We start from the raw sequence: 19,570 nt of genomic DNA on the forward strand, positions 1-19,570 counted from the left end.
ATGTAACGCAAAATATCTGCTGTGGTGTTACTTTCTATTGTGTTTATGCATTATATTTTATCTGAATATGTATCCTTCACTTGTGTATTCTATAGTGTATTTTATCACATAATTTCAAAATGTAAGAAGTGTAAACCATGTGTGTAGCGCCATACGCTAAATAAATAAATAAATAAATGTATCCAGAAAGGCCCGTACAGGACCTGCAACATGCGGTCGTGCATTATCCTTCTGTAATGTAGAGTTTCGCAGGGATAGAATGCAGTGTAGAGCCACGGCTCGTACCACATCTGAATTGTAACGTCCACTGTTCAGATGACCGAGACGTGTAACCAATAGCACTCCATACCATCACACCGTGTGATACGTCAGTATGACGAATACACGCTTCCAATGTGCGTTCACCGCAATCTCCGCAAACACGGATGCGACCATCATGATGCTGTAAACAGAACCTGGATACATCCGAAAAAATGACGTTTTGCCATTCGTACACCCAGGTTCGCTGTTGAGTACACCATCGCAGGCAATCCTGCCTGTGATGCAGCGTCAAGGGTAACCGCAGCCATGATCTCCGAGCCCTTAGTCCATGTTGTTGCAAACGTCGTCGAACTGTTCGTGCAGATGGTTGTTGTCTTGCAAACGTCCCCATCTGTTGATTCAAAGATCGCGACGTGGCTGCACAATCTGTTACAGCCATGCAGATAAGATGCCTGTCATCTCGACTGCTAGTGATACGAGGCCGCTGGGATCCAGCACGGCGTTCCGTGTTACCCTCCTGAACTCACCGATTCCATATTCTGCTAACAGTCATTGGATTTCGACCAATGCGAGCAGCAATGTTGCGATACGATAAACTGCAATAGCGATAGGCTACAATCCGACCTTTATCAAAGTCGGTAACGTGATGGTACGCATTTCTCCTCCTTACACGAGGCATCACAACCACGTTTCACCAGGAAACGCCGGTCACCTGGTGTTTGTGTATGAGAAATCGGTTGGAAACTTTCCTCGTGTCAGCACGTTGTAGGTGTCGCCATCATTTGCATATCACAGCATCTTCTTCCTGTCGGTTAAATTTCGCCTCTGTAGCACGTCATCTTCGTGATGAACCAATTTTAATGGCCAGTAGTGTAGTATACATCACACCATGGTCAAGTTCGCAGGCATGCTGTGCACTCTACCCAAGTGGATGGGTATACATAAACAGGAATTCATCTATACATGCATGGAAAATTTCACCCTCTCGAACATAGAGTTAAGAATTGAAAGGTGTATGCTTAGAGGAATTTGGGAGATAAAGCTGAAGGTTTGCCACTAAAGGTTGCTGAAAAATTTCAGTCTCTCGGACACACAGTTTAGAATATAGAGAACGCCCAGCTCATTCTGAGAAAGGAAGTAAATGACTTAGTGGTAAAATTTTATGAAACTGGGAAGAAAGTAGACAACTTAGCTGTAAACCTTGATAGAAAATTATAGAATGTGCACCCTGTGAAGGTGTCTGCTCAGTATGTAACAACATATCGACTAAGTATATGATATCCACAGCACAGAAGACTATTTAAGAGATGTTATGACTGACAATGTTAGGACATTTGCATCGAGGGTAGGTACTGAGAGAGCAACCTTTAAGCCATTTACTGAATCTCTCGTTTAATTCCCATCGAAATTAAACAATGACGAGAGCAGTGCAGACTTCATTAACCATCACAGTAATGCTAAGTTAGACGCAATATCTGGTGCCAGTGGTCAAAACGATAAATGTTGGGCATGTATCCCATAAACTGAAAAGACAAATCAATGCAGATAGGTGATAGGGAATTTCAAAGAGCAACTGATATGATGAACCTCACTTTCCTAAACCCCCAAAAAACTGTACATTATTCATTCAAAGATCTGGAGATGTATCCTGAATACTGCAATTATCAGATGTAAATAGCCAGTTGACAAACTGGCATAATACGAAATACAATACTAATATCAAAGCTACGTTACATGCTCGATATAGCATTGATGATAGTACTAACATGCTGCATAAAAGAGTCAAAAATCGACCTTTGTACTATGATGATCCCAGTGAGCTAGTAGTTCCACCATAATTGCTCATGGCAGCAACACTCTTCATTCTAATGAGGTTGGTCAGTAATCTCCGAGCATAGAGAGGGAGTTGCAATCGAGTACGTACAGAGACAGCAGTTTGAGTGCTGCACAAACCAGCATGCAACACCTGTCACTATAGGCACCATATGAATAAAAATTTAGATAATTTATTGCAGGCTGATCTCGTAGGTATGTAGAAAACTTCACATGAGAATAACGGATCAAAATATACTTTATTGGTCATTTATATATACTCTCAGTTTGCCTGGACAGAACTTGTTAAAATAAAAACAGGGGAATGATGTAGTAAAGGTGTTTTAGTGTTGGTTGCTGACAGAGACCAACTGATAACGAAACAACCACCAAACAGCTCACGGTGGAGAGTTTTAGAGTATGTATTTCAAGACTGTGATGCCGAGGTATGCAAGACATCGTTAAACAGCAGTCGCCTATCTGAAGACAAGTATTGTGGAATGTCTGAAATGACCAATAAACTGTCAAATGTGGATGCATTTTAGTCTTCACAGATGATACAAAATGGTAGTTTTCCTTCCAGGAATAATATCATATTATAGTTGAACAAAACAAGACAATTACATCAGATCAATAGATGTTCGTGATAATGGACTCATGGATCCGGTATACTATCATTTTAAAATGTTGGACCCACGTAAACAGGAAGTTAATGTGGGTTATTTGGTGCATATCTCAAAACACTAGACCACATTTGAGAACTCGTACCTTCCAATTTGGTCGCGTGACATATTCAAAGTTTTCAGAGTGCAAAGAATAAATCCTCGGACTTACATCTTAAGAGGAAACAGCCACACTGCAATTTCGGGAACCCTTTTACACAGAAGACTTCGGAACCACGTGTGTTTTTCATAGAGCACGTCATAAGTCATCTAGGAAATAGAGTTGGAGATGACTGACTTGGTTTTCCTGGAACACACAACCGCTAGATTGATGGTGACGATTTGCTAATTAATGGGATGCTAAGGTCACAACCAGTAAATTAGCATTACGTGCACGATAGGATACAGATTACAGGACGTGGTGGTATTCTCGAGAAACTTCCAATGGAATTGCACATTCCGGGCAAAATTACAGTGGACCTAGTGCAAAGATTCAAAAAAGTCTGGTTCGTGGTAATAAGTAGATTAACATGCTTGACGAGGCGTATTTATAATACGACATTAAATATATAAAAGGTAAGGCTCTGCCAGGACGCAAAGCTGCAGGTCGAATTTTAGCAGATACAGCATAGACAATAACGCTAGAAAGGATGTTGTTATATGGCAGCGCTTTTCAAAACTCATAGTTGACAAAATCAACCATGGTAAAATTAAGTTGGGCTAGGGTATGAGTTTCAAGCAAGTTATGAACGCCACAAATCATGCATTTGAGAAGAAAAGGGTGACAGTGATCGTGCGGCTGAAGAAGCTAGGACAGGGGTGTAAAAAACTGTGATGTACGCAGATAAAAGCGCCATGAAGCAAAAAGAACCGGTTAAAAGCAGTCCAGGTTCCGCTGATATCCAAGACATCAGATGCTATTATCCCCTTAATAATTCGGCCGTCGCAGGTCTCTCAGCAATGATTTCATTGGTTGGTGGTGCTATGATCAGAACAATAACGCACGGAACACCCAGGAGCTGTTAGAAGAACGAAGGAGGCTGAACCGTGCGATGGAAGCCGCTGCCATCGAAAAAAGACAATGCCTGAAACCAAAAAAGTTAGGAATATGTCTCTTCATTAATAAAAAAGACCGTTAGCTATTGTACCGGATACTAATACAGATCTGTTCAATTTGTTAGCAAAACATTCAGCATTCCAAGATTCTGTGGTGTGTTAATGTAAGACATTTTACCAAAGACTATGTAGAAATCCCGAGAATGTGTAATTGTGAATTTACATAGTGGTGAGGACCGGGAACCCATTAGGCGGCGCATGTTAAGAAAAATAGAAATACTGTCTACGGTTTCGACTCATTTGGAGACTTGCAGCCACCACATTAGAATTAGCACTACTGACAACATGACTCGTGCATGTGAAGTTATTTATATGTATTTGACAATGCTGGTGCTGATTCCGCATTTCACATTTGACGATGCCACTATGGCGGCAGTACATTAGGACTTTCTTTTTATGAAACAGATCTGATGATGGTCATTAAAGACCGAAACCGGTAATCTTTTAACAAAAAGTTTGTGACCATAGATGTAAATTAAAGGAAACTTATTACGTATACGGGTCACCGTTTTTTCGCGACGATGTTGCAGTTTGTGACGATCCAATTAGATAAAGCAGTTTTTGAGCAATTACTGATAATTGTAACATATCTCTTCAGAGGTTCTTTTCTTTTGCTAAACGGCTCAATAATTAAAAACAACACTAAAGAACGCAGTGGTTAGCACACTGGACTCGCATTCGGGAAGACGACAGTTTAATCCAGCATTCGGCCATCCTGATTTAGGTTTTCCGTGATTTCCCTAAATCACGGCAGGCAATTGACGGGATGGTTCCTTTCCGCATCCTTCCATAATACGATGAGACCGATGACCTCGCTGTCATGTCTCCTCCCCCGAAACACGCAAACCCTTCAAAACGGTCAGAAAACAAACATCTTTAAAAGATTTTTATTAAATCTGCGACCGGTTTCGCAACACTTATCGGTGCTTCTTAAGGCAATATACGCTATTTATAACATGGTAACGTTTAGCACTGCCCAGTAGCCACTCCCCACCATTCACTACAGTCCGTGTCCGCTGATGCGCGGCTCCTCTCAGCTTGCACGGTTATTGCCGCTCCCATCATTTAAATTTTTTTTTAGAAATATGATTTTTAAATTTAACTACCGCTTTCACCAGATGACGGTATATTGGACGTGAATAAAAATCATTGATACAGCCTGTGCGGATTTTTCTTTGGAAAAATGTCGAAATTTGGCTGTGGTTGCCCGCCCTACAAAACCACATCTTTAAAAGATGTTTGACTAAAACACAAGATATAATTCAGCTTTTCCAAAAGGAGTTCATTAAAAGGAAATGAAAACAAAGCTGTTTGTTATGGGACCACCACACATTGGGCAATGTGATTCAGAGAAACGGTCTTGAAATTACTTGGGGCAGACCTGATATTATGCTCACCACACTCCTCCTTTTCTAAGCAACCAGTTGACACATGCCCCAAGCCACAACATACAATGATGGGCTAATGGACAGAGACTTAACTTGCAAGTAAAACGAGTAAAACCTTAAGGTGTTAGATTACACACAGGCAGCACAGACAAAACGGTTGTCATAAATCGCTAAAGCATAGTAAGGTTAGTAGCCAAGGCACTCACATCCACTTACACCTGACTGTAAAGAAGTTCTGCGGCCAGCCAAGATTCAGCTTTAGATCACCCCACAAACCGGAGACTAAACACTTAACCGTCGCGCCGGACGGAAAACGTAAGTGCAAGGGAGACGCGAATGGTTTGCTGGCGGACCTCACCCATGTTAAACACAAGCTTGGCTTGAAAGTGTAACGCACCAAAATACATGCAACGCAACTTTCCCTCGTAAGACTCGGGCTCCAAATAATTAAGAAAAGTGCCCCAGTGATTTAGTGTATGATGTACCGAGCCAAAAAACATATTTTGAACTTCATGAATAATGACACACTGAACGTAAAAAAATTGCATTAGCTGATGCAGACCGAAAACCAAATAATTTAAAACAGGCAATCAAATCACAGCTCTATGACGATTACCAAATTGAAGCTCTTATGTTTCACGTGAGCAAAACGCCATTGAAATCTCGTGGCCAGATGCAGGAACAGGGAATAACAACAACTCGAGGCTGAACTGAATACAAAATAGAAGCAGCAGGACATAAACATGCGTAGGAAGCGAACTACTCACAATTATCACGCTCACAGTGAGGCTCAAGATCGGTCTTTACGAACACCGCATGGTCTCGACGCTGAAGCTAAGAAGTTAAAGTAGCTCACAAATCATCCAAAGCCACTGTATGGCGACATACAGTGGAAAAGCCAGGAGCCACCTGCAGATGCGTGGATGACAACAACCACTACCCACTTTCAAATCTGGTCATCCAAAGTAGTGATGTTTCCACTCCTGGCTCTGGCGCATGCTCAGCTGTCACATGATCTGTAGAACAAACAGCCAGCCTGTTACTCCGTGGACCTGCAGTGTCCATGCTGCTTCACTCACTGCCTGTCCTGATAAATGGTGTCAACGTCACTGGCGGCGAACTTGCCATGCCGTCATACTCCGAAGATCGTGTTCCAGGAGGCGCTGTGCGAGCTATCGATACGTGAATATTCACCCAAGATCGATTTTTACCAAACGTGGATCACATATTACTATCTGGAAAGACATACTGTGGTTTTAAGAAGCTGGGGCCTCCTATTTGGATGGGGCTGATAATGTGGAGAGGGAGAAAGGGGGTGGAAGAGATGGACAGTCTGGGTGGAAGGAAGATCTCAGACGTGATTGGGGAGGAGATGGACACAGTGAGAAGCAGGGGGAATGGACAAAGAAAGGGAAGAGGAGGAGGCAGTGAAAGGAAAGTGGACAGAGACAGGCGGCGGGGAAGAGATACACAGAGTGAGGAAGAGATACAGGGTCAGATCGAGATTCAGAGGTGTGGTGGAGGAGATGGAAAGAGGCGGGAGTAGCAGACGGGCGCAGAGTGCAGGAGTAGATAGACAAAGAAACGGAGAGTAGCAAATGGACAGAGTGTGGGGAAGGTGGAGATAGTGGGGACGGGGAAGGTGTACAAAGAGAGTGAGGAGGACGAGATGGACAGAGAAGACAGCAGAGGAGATGGACAAAGAGAAGGAGCAGGAGGAGATCAGTTAGTGGAACTGGAATAAAAACAAATCCAGGCAACGCTTGATAGCTAGTTGATAACAGTGGATATCTACGTTTGAATGAAGATTTGCACTTGCTCAAACGCAGTTATTACCATGGCACCAGCAGCACAGGCTGTATCTTAGAATGATTGTTCAAAACCGGCAGAGTGAGTGCGCTTCGGCCACTGAGTAAACCTTGTGATATGTTTCAACAACGAACTGCCATTAGCCTCATCTCGCGGCGAGCGTTACTTGCCGAGCCACAGCCGCTGAAGTGAGCAAGTACACTAGATGTTCGTGGGATTAGCGTCAGACCATGAAACACATGTGCGCGTGCGCTTGTATGTGTGTATGTGTGTGTGTGTGTGTGTGTGTGTGTGTGTGTGTGTGTGTAAGTGTGTGATTTTTGCTTCTAACGTGCCAAAACTTTTACAGACATTCGATTGCCTAGGCCATTGTATCAGTCGGTGGACAAAGCATCTCCTGATCCAGAAAAAACAGACATGTGGCCGGCAAAGACCGGAGTGATGTTCGTTGGTTGGCTAGCTGTGTTCCTGTTTTATACAGTGCAAAATCACTGTCCATCCGAAATTTTTACCACCAGGTTACAAGGTAAACAGCGAAGTCCATCAACGAACTAAATCGCGACTGAAGTATGCTGCATGCACGAGGAGGCCTGAATTGTGGAACAACCTTATGACAATGAGCCGGATAACACGTCGCTGATTGTCCGTAATACCTACCAAAACATCAGGCTTCAGTTGTGCTCCATTAATTATATTCTTCAAAAATATCGTCAGCCGACTTTTTCCTGTTTCGCAAACTGAAAACCACGTTGAAAAAACGTCGTTTACAAACGATAGGGGACATTGAGGACAATGCGACAAGAGACCTACGCCCCATTCCAGAAAGTGTGTCCCATCACGATTTCCAAAAATGTAAGAAACGCTGGGACCGATGTATTGTCAGTAGAGGGGACAACTTAGAGGGAGCAGTGTTTAAAACGTAGTGCAGTAAGTTCGGTCTTTGCCTGAACATCCCTTGTAAGTTCGATGATAGATACAACGAGTAAGTAATTCTCTCTATAGCTGCTGTATTCGTCGCAGGAGAAAAGAAACTGTATTGTATTTTTTAAATATTCTCACTCATTCTTGTCTTGCACATTTTTGAATACACAATACTTTTAGACTGCTTTCGGTCATCGTCAGATTTCTGTATCTCCATCAGCAAAACGTAGTGTTTGTGTCAGAACTTCTGATGTGAGGTTCTGACACAGACAGGACGGACTGCTGATAGAACTACGTAGATCTACAGTTGATTCAGAGGTCGATAAATGTCATGTATTAAAAAATAAGAATAAATGAGAATTATTTCATTAAGAAGTCAATAATAATGATTACAGATAGGCATCTTAACATCATTATACCAGTTATTATCGACAGAGGAATCACCTATCCCGAAGTACTTGATACTGGATAGTTTATATGTGGCTTTTTTCGTAATTCCGATTAATATCATTTGCAGCAAACGATGTGACGTTTTATGTTTAAAACAGTCGGGATCACATTCCATAAAGTGTTCTCCCTGACAGCCTTACCTGTTTATCTACTTCAAAAGTTATTATATGTAACTTTTACGTGATGGAAAACACGTAGTTTTTCTTCATTCGAATGTCTTAAACCAGAGGGTGGCCTAATTCGGCTGAAAACAGTCATTAATTTTCCTCACCATAATTTGCTGCCTATCTACATGCAACACTTTTTAAAAATATGCTTATGTTAACTGCAAAATAAACATGCTATTATTGACATTCTTTCGGCTGCAATATTCTCCTGAGTTAAAGGCTTCCTTACTAAAGTTTGTAACTAAGATTAAAGACTGTCGAATCTCCTTTAACACCGTAATACGATTTACGCAATCTGAATTTTCTAATTATCACTCTACAGCATTCCGCCCAAACTTAAGCTCAAATCCCATCAGAAAATTGGAGGGTGGCTAAAGAGAGGCTCTAATTAACAATGAAATTACTGTGTAACTTAAACACTGGGATGTCCCTGAGAAATTTACGGGTATTAAATTGAAAGTCGTCCCGTGGGATTTTATTTTGGGTTCTTTATTCAGGATTAAACACTCATTTAATTAAAAAAGTTATGGCAAACAAGAGCCATCGTAAGATAACTCTAATGGTATACTGTAAGCCTAAAACGTATACGATACCTCTTCTTGTCTGTTCACCACTTTCGCCAGTACTTTGTCCATGTAACGTCATAATCTGTGCCAGTACTTATTTCGTGTACTGCCGTCACCTAATGTCCTTTAATCTCTGAGTTTAATTTTTAGTCTCGTCATACCTTCACTGTGTGTATTACAATATTCTTATTAATACACTTAATTATGATTTACCAGTCTGTGTGTAGTTGGGTAGCCATGAACAAATATTTTCGGTAGTCTTCTCCGGTTCTTATTATAATTTCTTTACAGTCGTCCACCCTATATCTTGGTTAGGATTCCGGTGTACACAGTAACATGTGGTAGTACAGAACATAGATCTTTAAAGTGACACATTCTATTAGCGTACTAAGTCTCAAGTTAAAGCATTCGTCATGATAAAGTGACATACAGATGTAAGTATAGGTGCACAATTTTTATTTTTTTTTTATTTTTTATTTTTATTTTTTATTTTTTTTTTGAGCCAGCAGACTTCTGACTGATTTGATGCGGCGCGCCATGAATTCCTCTCCTGTGCCAATCCCTTCATCCCACAGAATCACTTGCAAACTACGTCCTCAGTCATTTGCTGGATGTCTTCCAGTCTCTGTTTTCCTCTACTGTTGTTTTGCTCTACAGCTCCCTCTAGTACTGTGGAATATATTACGCGATGTCTCAACAGATGTCCTACCATCCTACCCTTCTTCTTATCAAAGTTTTCCATACATTGTTTTCCTCGCGTGTTCCACAAAGAACCTCCTCATTCACTACCTTTCAGTCCACTTAATTTGCAACATTCTTCTGTAGCACTAGATTTATAGTGCTTCGATTCTCTTCTTTCCTGGTCTTTCACAGTCCGTGTTCACAACCTTATTATGTTCTGCTCCAAATGTACATTCTCAGAAATTTCTTCGTCAAACTCCGACCTGTGTTTGGTATTAGCAGACTTCTCTTGAGAAATGTCCTTTTTGCCGGTGCTAGTATGTTTTCTATGTCATCCCTGCTCCATACGTCATAGATTATTTTACTACCAAGGTAGCATAATACGTTAACCTCTTCTACCTCATGCTCACTAACCCTGATGTTAAGTTTCTCTATGTTCTCATTTCCGCTACTTCTCATTACTTTCGGCTTTCTTCGATTTACTTTCAATCCATATTCTGCACTCATTAGGCTCTTAATTCCATTCAGCAAATCCTGTAACTCTTCATCACTTTCACTGAGGATAGCAATGTCACTGGAGAACCTTATCATTGATACCTTTTAATCTTGAATTTTAATTCATTCTTGAACTCTCTTTCATTTCCGTCATTGGTTTTTCGATGTATAGATTAAATAATAGGGCGAAAGACTATATCCATGTTTTACACACTTTTTAATCAGAGAACTTCGTTCTTGATCTTCCATTCCCACTGTTTCCTCTTGGTTGTCGTACGTACTGTGCATTATCCGCCTTCCCGTACAGCTGATCCCTACTGTACTCAAAATATCGAAGGTCTTGCACCATTTGACATTGTCGAAAGCTTTCTACAGGTCGACAGGTCCTATGAACGTGTCTTGGTTTTTCCCCAGTCTGCATTCCTCTAGTAATCGCAACGTCAGAATTGACTCCCCGGTGACTTTCCCTTTCCCGAAGACAAACTGATGGTCATCTAACACATCCTCAATTATCTTTTTCAGTCTTCTGTATGTTATTCTTGTCATAAACCTCAATCTATGAGCTGTTAAACTGACTGTACGATAATTCTCGCACTTGTCGACTCTTGCAATGTTCCAAATGGTGTGGATGGTATTTTTTCCGAAATCAGGTAGCATATCGACAGACTCTTACATTCAACACAGCAAGTCAGTAGTCATTTTCACTTAACTCATGAAAATTTTTGTATAGAACAAGAATTACGGAAGAGAACCCTATATTTCAAGGTAAAATCCCACGATCGAGTGACTTAGTCGCCCCACATATTCGAAAATTTGTCGGGGACAAGAAATTTGATGACTTCTTACGCGGCGATAAAGAAATAGCCTGGGAATGTTTTGAAAGTATTTGTTTCATTTTCATAGGAAATAAGAGAGCACAAAGTAGTAAGCAACCTATGGGTGAACTATTGTCATGTTTTGAAAGAATTGTCAGTAACGTGTGTCCCAAAAATACTTCCATCGTGCACACCTTTAAGTCATCCCTGAAAATTGCTGATCAGGTTGTGACTAATAAGGCGAGATAAAATATAAGAATATTTCATTATGGAGAAGATACACGCAAAGAAGTGACCTCCTGCTGTGTTAGCAGACTAGTGCTGGGCTATTGCTAAGGTGGCTTCAGATATAGGGGAAACGTTAAGCAGCGACGAGCCTCCTACATAAGGTTTGTTTTCCACGTTGTCAGGCCGGGACAATGATGTGGTTCAACTGTTTATACTACTTTACATTATATACTCTAGAAGTAAACACTGTTGTTTTTCTTTGTTCATTGTAAATCAATAGTCCGTTTAGAAATCTCTTAAGAGTCATTTGATATAATTTACTAATCTTGTGAGTTCATGTTTATCGAATTCTGTCAGTTGTTTTCACTGTAGTGGTACAAAATTATTAATAAACTTCATATACAGAACAATTCTTACTAAGATTGCTACGTAAGTACGTGTATTATGGTATTAAACAGGAAATATATTTCTTGATCTAGAGCATTGCATCTTTTTATTGGTATTTTAAATATGATGGCTAAATATATGTACTTCTGCTTGCACTACTTCATGCCTTTGAAAGTAAAGTCCTCGACGATGTTTTTTAAGTTTTATAAATAAGTGAAAATCGGATGTAGCCAAGTTAGGACAGCATGAAGGATGATCGATGGCAGTGCACCGAAGGCGTTAGATCGTTGCTGATGTCGCAGTTCTAGTGTATCAGCATCCATAGTCTTGTTGGATGAGAGTGTGATACGTGAGAGAACGAACTCTTCGAATTCGATACTCAATTAAAGCAAGCTATTTCTCACGCATCTACACAGTTACGATCCACACCGGCCCTCTAGCGGCAGGGGCTACAAATAGGTAGACATGAAGAATAAAGTTGTGGAATGTAAAACTCTTTCGTCTTTTCATCTGTTTTTTTTTCAGTCATCAGGCACTTGATACGTTTTATGTGTCCCACCACGAATTCCGTACCTGTGCCAACCTCTTTAACTGAGAGGTAAACACAGAATTAAAAACAAACTGGAAAAAAAAATTTAGAACCCAAGAAGAACAATGTGGATTCACGGCTGGGAGATCATCTGTAGACCATATTTTCACATTACGACAGATTTTGGAGAAACATAGGGAAAAATCAAAAATATAGGATTAATTCTCATGGATCTAGATAAAGCGTATGATACTGTTCCAAGAAAATTACTTTGGAGAGCACTACATATGGCAAACATAAACCCTTCCTTAATTAAAATAATGCAACAGATGTATAAAGTTAACATTTGCCAAGTGAAAGTTGGTAATAAACTTTCACAGAAATGTAGAACAAGCAAAGGCCTTCCTTTTACAGGGCTGTCCCATGTCACGATCATTATTTAAAACCTATATAGATATTAGCCTTAGAACATGGTCTCGTAAATGTAATAGCATGGAATTAGAAATAAGAGATGGAGTTTACCTAAATCATTTATTGTTTGCTGATGATCAAGCAGTCGTAGCACAAGATAGGGAGGATGCTAACTATATGTGCAATCAATTAGCAGTAGCATTCAAAGCTTGGGGTTTGAAGATTAATTACCAAAAACAGAATAATTGACTAATGATTCAGATGAGCTATACATTGAAGGAAAGAAAATCAAAAAGACAAAAACTTTCGGTTATTTTGGATCCATTTTGGAAATCGACGAAGAATCAGACACAGAAATCAATAAAAGAATTATTAACGGACAGAAGCTCATTGGGACGCTAAACTCAGTCTTATGTAGCAGGAATGTAATGAGCAGAACTAAAAATTAATATACAATTCCATATTAGAGAGTGTGATTCTATATGGAACGGAGATCTGGACAATTAACCTGAAGCACTTTAAAAAAATTACAAACTCTAGAGGTGCACTTCTGGAGACGATTGGCAAGAATCTCCAGGAAAGAAGAGATAAGGAACACCGAAATAATGAGGAGAATGGAAATTAAAGAAAGAATATATGACGTAATGGATAGGAAGAAATTACAGTGGTACGGGCATGTACGACGAATGGAGAAAACCAGAATACCAAAATTGATACTGGAGTGGGAACCGGAGGGGAGAAGAAGAAGACAATCTATGACCACCTGGTTCCAAAATGTACAGCACTCAATGAGGAGAATGGGTGCAGAGGAAGAGGACACACAAGATCGAAAAACCTGGAGGAATATATTGAAAATATAGTTTAAGAACGTTTATTCTTCCTATTATAATTTCCGAGTTAATTATTATGTTGGAGATAAGCCTCTGTAATGAGGAAAAGCTCAAAATAATAATAAATAATAAGGTAGCACTGAATTATTTGATGGATATATTTCAATCTCTGTCTTCCTCTACAATTTTTATCCTCTACAATTCCATTCAGTACCACGGAAGTTATTCCCTGATGACGTATCGGATGTCCGATCATCCTGTTCCTTCCGTAATATCTGTTTCAGCATCAAGGAATAACTTCGGCGGTACAAGATGGAACTGTAAAGGGCCAAAATTTCTCAGAACAAAAAAAAATGGCGGAAACGATGTTTATGTTGATCTCTATTCCTATTTTATGTACACGTTCCGGAACTCTCGGAACCGAGGTGATGGAAAACATTTTTTGATGTGTATATAAATAATTTACAAACATCCAATGAGAAATTGTAATCGATAACCTGTTATCCACGGATACTGTACGGTGTCACTCTCTTTTACCTGACACTCGAGAACCTGGGTTTGACATTTTTTTAAGAGAAACACGAAAATAATATTGGGATTTTCAGTTGTATCGCTGTGCAGAGTTACAATTGTAAGAATTATGTAAATGGTGCTCTTTCTGATGTGTAGCACCAGGAGATCAATGGAGATGGTTCAGCTGTGGACGGAGGGCAGGTGCTGAGCAGGCAGCGGTACAGCCCAGGGCGGCTCGTGTTGCCGTCCATTAGCACGTCGGCAGCACATGGGCCGTCACGGGCCACACCCACCCTGCGCTCCTCTGGTGAACTTCCGTATTCAGAATTGACTTCCATACTGCCCTCCTTCCATAAAGCAACACCAGTGGGCACCACTTACTGCAGTGTGTCCGATTTTGAACCAAAATGGCAGGAAATGTACTAGACGTAAGTTGAGATGCAAACTGTTTCTCATGTTACCACTTCGGTGTATACCTGTCATATGTTCCTACAACAGCAATCACAGAAACACTCCTAAACGCAAATCCATTGTATGGTTTCAAACAGTAAATACTGGGCAATTTTCTACCTCTTCATCAAATTGCAGTTTATAAGATAGAGGAAGGGGAACTTGGGGCATTCGTTGAGAGGGGAGCGCTTGCTAACAGCCGCTTCGAAAGAGCTGATTTGTGAGAGGACATCAAGTGGAAGGAATGGATACAAGACGATGAACGACATGAAGGGAAGCGGAAATCACGCAGCCCTGGAGGGGATGGTAGAAGGCAAGAGACCGTGGAGGGTTACAGTGTAAAATGCCTTAGGGTCGAACACTCACATCAGATGTTAGTGTATCCACTTTTTTCTTACCTTTCGTTTTTAGCAATTTTTTGCCCTTTTCACGTCCTCCTCTCATAGAGATATTTCTTTCTGTATGATATTCTTTGGATTCAGATAGCTTTTTTTAGCAACCTCTTATTATCTTGTATCTTCATTTTTTTGAGTGCATATCCAACTACTGCTGCCTTAATGTAACCCTGACTGGGGTATAGGTGAGGATTTCAATGCAATACAGGGAGTAAATTTGCCCCAACAGAACTGCCTGCCATCCGTTGTGGCCGAACGGTTCTAGGCGCTTCAGTCCGGAACCGCGTTTCTGCTACGGTTGCAGGATCGAAACCTGCCTCTGGCATGGATGTGTGTGTTGTCCTTAGGTTAGTTACGTCCCATAGTACTCAGAGTCATTTGAATCATTTGAACCATATTCCTCAGCGTCTTGTATTTATGTATTCCTGAGTTTCCCTGAACAGTTTCCTGAGTTTCCCTGAACACTTTGTAAGTAGGCTGTTTAGGTTTTTATATTGGTAACGCCACGTAGCGCTCTATATGAAAATCACTGGCTGTGCTGTGTGCAGTCTGTGGCTAGTTTGCATTGTTGTCTGTCATTGTAGTGTTGGGCAGCTGGATGTTAACAGCGCGTAGCGTTGCGCAGTTGGAGGTGGCTCAAATGGCTCTGAGCACTATGGGACTTAACATCTATGGTCATCAGTCCCCTAGAACTTAGAACTACTTAAACCTAACTAACCTAAGGACAGCACACAACACCCAGCCATCACGAGGCAGAGAAAATCCCTGACCCCGCCGGGAATCGAACCCGGAAACCCGGGCGTGGGAAGCGAGAACGCTACCGCACGACCACGAGATGCGGGCAGTTGGAGGTGAGCCGCCAGCAGTGGTGGATGTGGGGAGAGAGATGGCGGAGTTTGGACATTTGAAAGACTGGATGTCATGAACTGATATATATATTATGATTTTTCAACACTATTAAAGTAAATACATTGTTTGTTCTCTATTAAAATCATTCATTTGCTAACTATGCCTATCAGTAGTTAGTGCCTTCCGTAGTTTGAATCATTTATTTAGCTGGCAGTAGTGGCGCTCGCAGTATTGCAGTAGTTCGAGTAACGAAAGGTATAGGTTAATGTTAGTCAGGTCCATTCTTTGTAGCGATTACTGAAAGTCAGATTGCGTTGCGCTAAAAATATTGTGTGTCAGTTTAAACACAGTCATGTATAATTTATCTAAGAGGACGTTTCAACTTTTGTACCTTTAACATTGCAGCGCGTCAGCAATGGTAAATAAATTAATGATTATAAACAATGCACCTCGATTGCACATAGAAACCGGATGTTGGCCTAGGTTTCGGCGCGGACTACCACACCTTCTTCGGAACACACTAAAACTACAAACTGCCTCTTTAGACCTGCGACCGTAGCGGTCGCGCGGTTCCAGACTGAAGCGCCTAGAACCGCAAGTCCACAACGGACGGCGCTGAAGAATAAAACATATAGGAAGTACATGGAAGCTAAGACGAAATGGCTACAGGAAAAATGTGAAGACATCGAAAAAGAAATGATTGTCGAAAGGACAGGCTTTGCACACAAGAAAGTCAAACCAACCCTCGATGACATTAAAAAAAGGATAATAACATTAAGAGTGCAACGGTAATTCCAGTGTTAAGTGCAGAGGAAAGAGCGGATAGGTGGAAAGAATACACTGAAAGCCTCTTTGAGGGGGAAGATTTGTCTGATGTGGTACAAGAAGAAACAGAAGTCGATTTAGAAGACATATGTAGTCAAGTATTAGAATCAGAATTTAAAAGACCTTTGGAGGACTTATGATCAAATAAGGCAGAAGGGATGGATAACATTCCATCAGAATTTCTAAAATAATTGGGAGAAATGGCAAGAAAACGACTATTCACGTTGGTGTGTAGAATGTATGCGTCTAACTTTCGGAAAAAGCACCATCCACACAATTCTGGAGACGCAAGAGTTGACACGTGCAAAAATTGTCGCACAATCAGCTTAACAACTCATGCATCGAAGTTGCTTACAAGAATAACCTACAGAAGAAGGGAAAAGAAAATTGAGCATACGCTAGATGAAGATCGGTTTGGATTTAGGAAAGATATAGGCACGAAAGACGCAATTCTAACGTTGCAGTTAATAATGGAAGCAAGAGTAAAGAAAAATAAAGAGATGGTCATATGATTTGTCGACCTGGAAAAAGTGTTCGTGAATGTAAAATGGTGTAAGGTGTTCGAAATTCTGAAAAAATAGGGGTAAGCTATAGGGAGAGGGATCATATACAATATGTACAACAGCCTCTTCAGGCAGTTCGTAGTTTTAGTGTGTTCCGAAGAAGGCGTGGTTATCTGTGCCAAAACCTAGGTAAACATCCCGTTTCTATGTGCAATCGAGGCGGATTCTTTAAATCGTTATTTTTGTGCTTCCTCCTTTCATCGATAACATGGAATATTTCTTCTGTTACCTATGGTTTCTTCGCAGTTACCTTCTTTGTACCTATGTTTTCCTTCCCATTTTCTATGATGGTCCTTTTCAGAGATGCCCATTCCTCTTTAACTGTACTGTCTACTGAGCTATTCCTTATAGGTGTATCTGTAGCCTTAGAGAATTCAACCATAACTCGTCATTCCTTAGTAATTCCGTATCCCACTCCTTTCCTTATTGATATTTCCTGGGTAATGCCTTAAAATTCAGGCTATTGTTCATCACTACTATATTGTGATCTGAGTCTATATCTGCTTCTGGGTACACCTTACAATCCCATTTCTGTCTGACCATGATGTAATCTAACTGAAATCTTCCCGTATCACCTGGCCTTTTCCAATAATAACTGCTCTTCTTAGTCTTTCTCCTCTCCCATTCCTTGTCCCAAGACCTTATTCCCTTGTAACCTTTTTTTCTACTCCTTCCACCACAACTGCATTCGAGTCCGCCATGACAGTTACATTTTCATCCCCCTTTACATCTTGTATTACCCTATCAATGTCTTCATACACTCTCTTTATCTCTTCATCTTCAGCTTGAGACGTCAGCATGTTTACCTGAACTATCGTTGTTGGTGGTCGTTTGCTGTCGATTCTGACAAGAACAACCCTGTAACTGAACTATTAATGCTAACAAACTCTTTGCTTACCTTACTATTCATGACGAATCCAACTCATTTTATACCATTTTCTGCTGTTGTTCATATTACCCTTCTCTCATCTGACCAGACACCCTTGTCTTCTTTCCCCTTCACTTCACTGACCCATATTATACCTAGATTGAGCCTTTGCATTTTCCTTTTCAGATTTTCTACTTTTCCTAACACGTTCAAGCTTCTGACATTCCACATCCCGACTCCTCGAACGTTATCCTTTCGTTGATTATTCAATCTTTTTCTCATGGTAACCTCCCCCTTCACAGTCCCCACCCAGAGATCCGTATGGGGGATTATTCGGGAATCTTTTGCCAATGGAGAGTTCATCATGACACTTCTACAATTGCCGACCGGTGTGGCCGTGCGGTTCTAGGCGCTACAGTGTTGAACTGTGTGGCCGCTACGGTCGCAGGTTCGAATTCTGCCTCGGGCATGGATGTGTGTGATGTCCTTAGGTTAGTTAGGTTTAAGTAGTTCTAAGTTCTAGGGGACTGATGACCACAGCTGTGTCCCATAGTGCTCAGAACCATTTGAACCATTTTTAAACTTCTTCAATTACAGGCCACATGTCCTGTACATGCACGTTACGTGTCCTCAATGCAGTGGTTTCCATTGCCTTCTGCGTCCTCATGCCATTGATCATTGCAGATTCTTCCGCCTTTAGTGGCAATTTCCCACGCCTAGGACAAGAGAGTGCCCTGAACCTCTGTCCACTCCCCCGCCTTCTTTGACAAGGCCGTTGGCAGAATGAGGATGGCTTCTTATGCCAAATATCTTCGGCCGCCAATGCTGATTATTAATCAAAATTTAAGCAGCGGCGGTATTCGAACCCGGGACCGAAGATATTTTGATTATGAACCAAAAACGCTAAAATCTACGTAAACAAAAATATATGTGTTCGTTCATAGAAAATCATACATCTCGGAGAGTTTTTCAGCAAGCGTTTTGAAATTTTGATATGACGTTGCATTCTAAAACGCATGTGAGTTTATGTACCTGCTTTTAATATATATGTAACACAAAAATAATATGTGATATACAGAGTGTAATGTGGATAAATGCATGTATTTTTGTATGTGGAGCCTTAATATGTACTTACATCAGTATGTCGCTTGCTTTCTCTCTGCAACCAACAGTCTTCTTAGAAACACTTCACAAAACTTTATGACCCGATGTTTTCTGTATGGATATACCTGGGCCGCAAACTGAGCGACACCTGGCAGTACAGAACAACCGTTGAGCTTCCTCGCGTCCATGCTGCAATACCCGTCTTCTGATGGGCGGTAAAGATTGTGAGGTAGTGGGAGAATTGTGGCGCCCTGAAAATATTCTGTGTTAGGTGTTGGTGTGGCCACACGGACCACTCTCCCTCAGGAATTTGGGACTCGTCAGCGACCGTGTGGTGCCGAACATTAGTTGGAGCAAGAGGGGAAGCCCCAGCGCGTTGTGTAATGGTGTAATGAGATTTTCAATATCTTTATTAGTTTAAAGTTTAGGGTCTGACTGTAAATTATACAAGAAACACCCAGCAAAGAGTTTCCAA

This window comes from Schistocerca piceifrons, chromosome 3, assembly GCF_021461385.2.
Source record: "Schistocerca piceifrons isolate TAMUIC-IGC-003096 chromosome 3, iqSchPice1.1, whole genome shotgun sequence".
NCBI classification, from domain to species: domain Eukaryota; kingdom Metazoa; phylum Arthropoda; class Insecta; order Orthoptera; family Acrididae; genus Schistocerca; species Schistocerca piceifrons.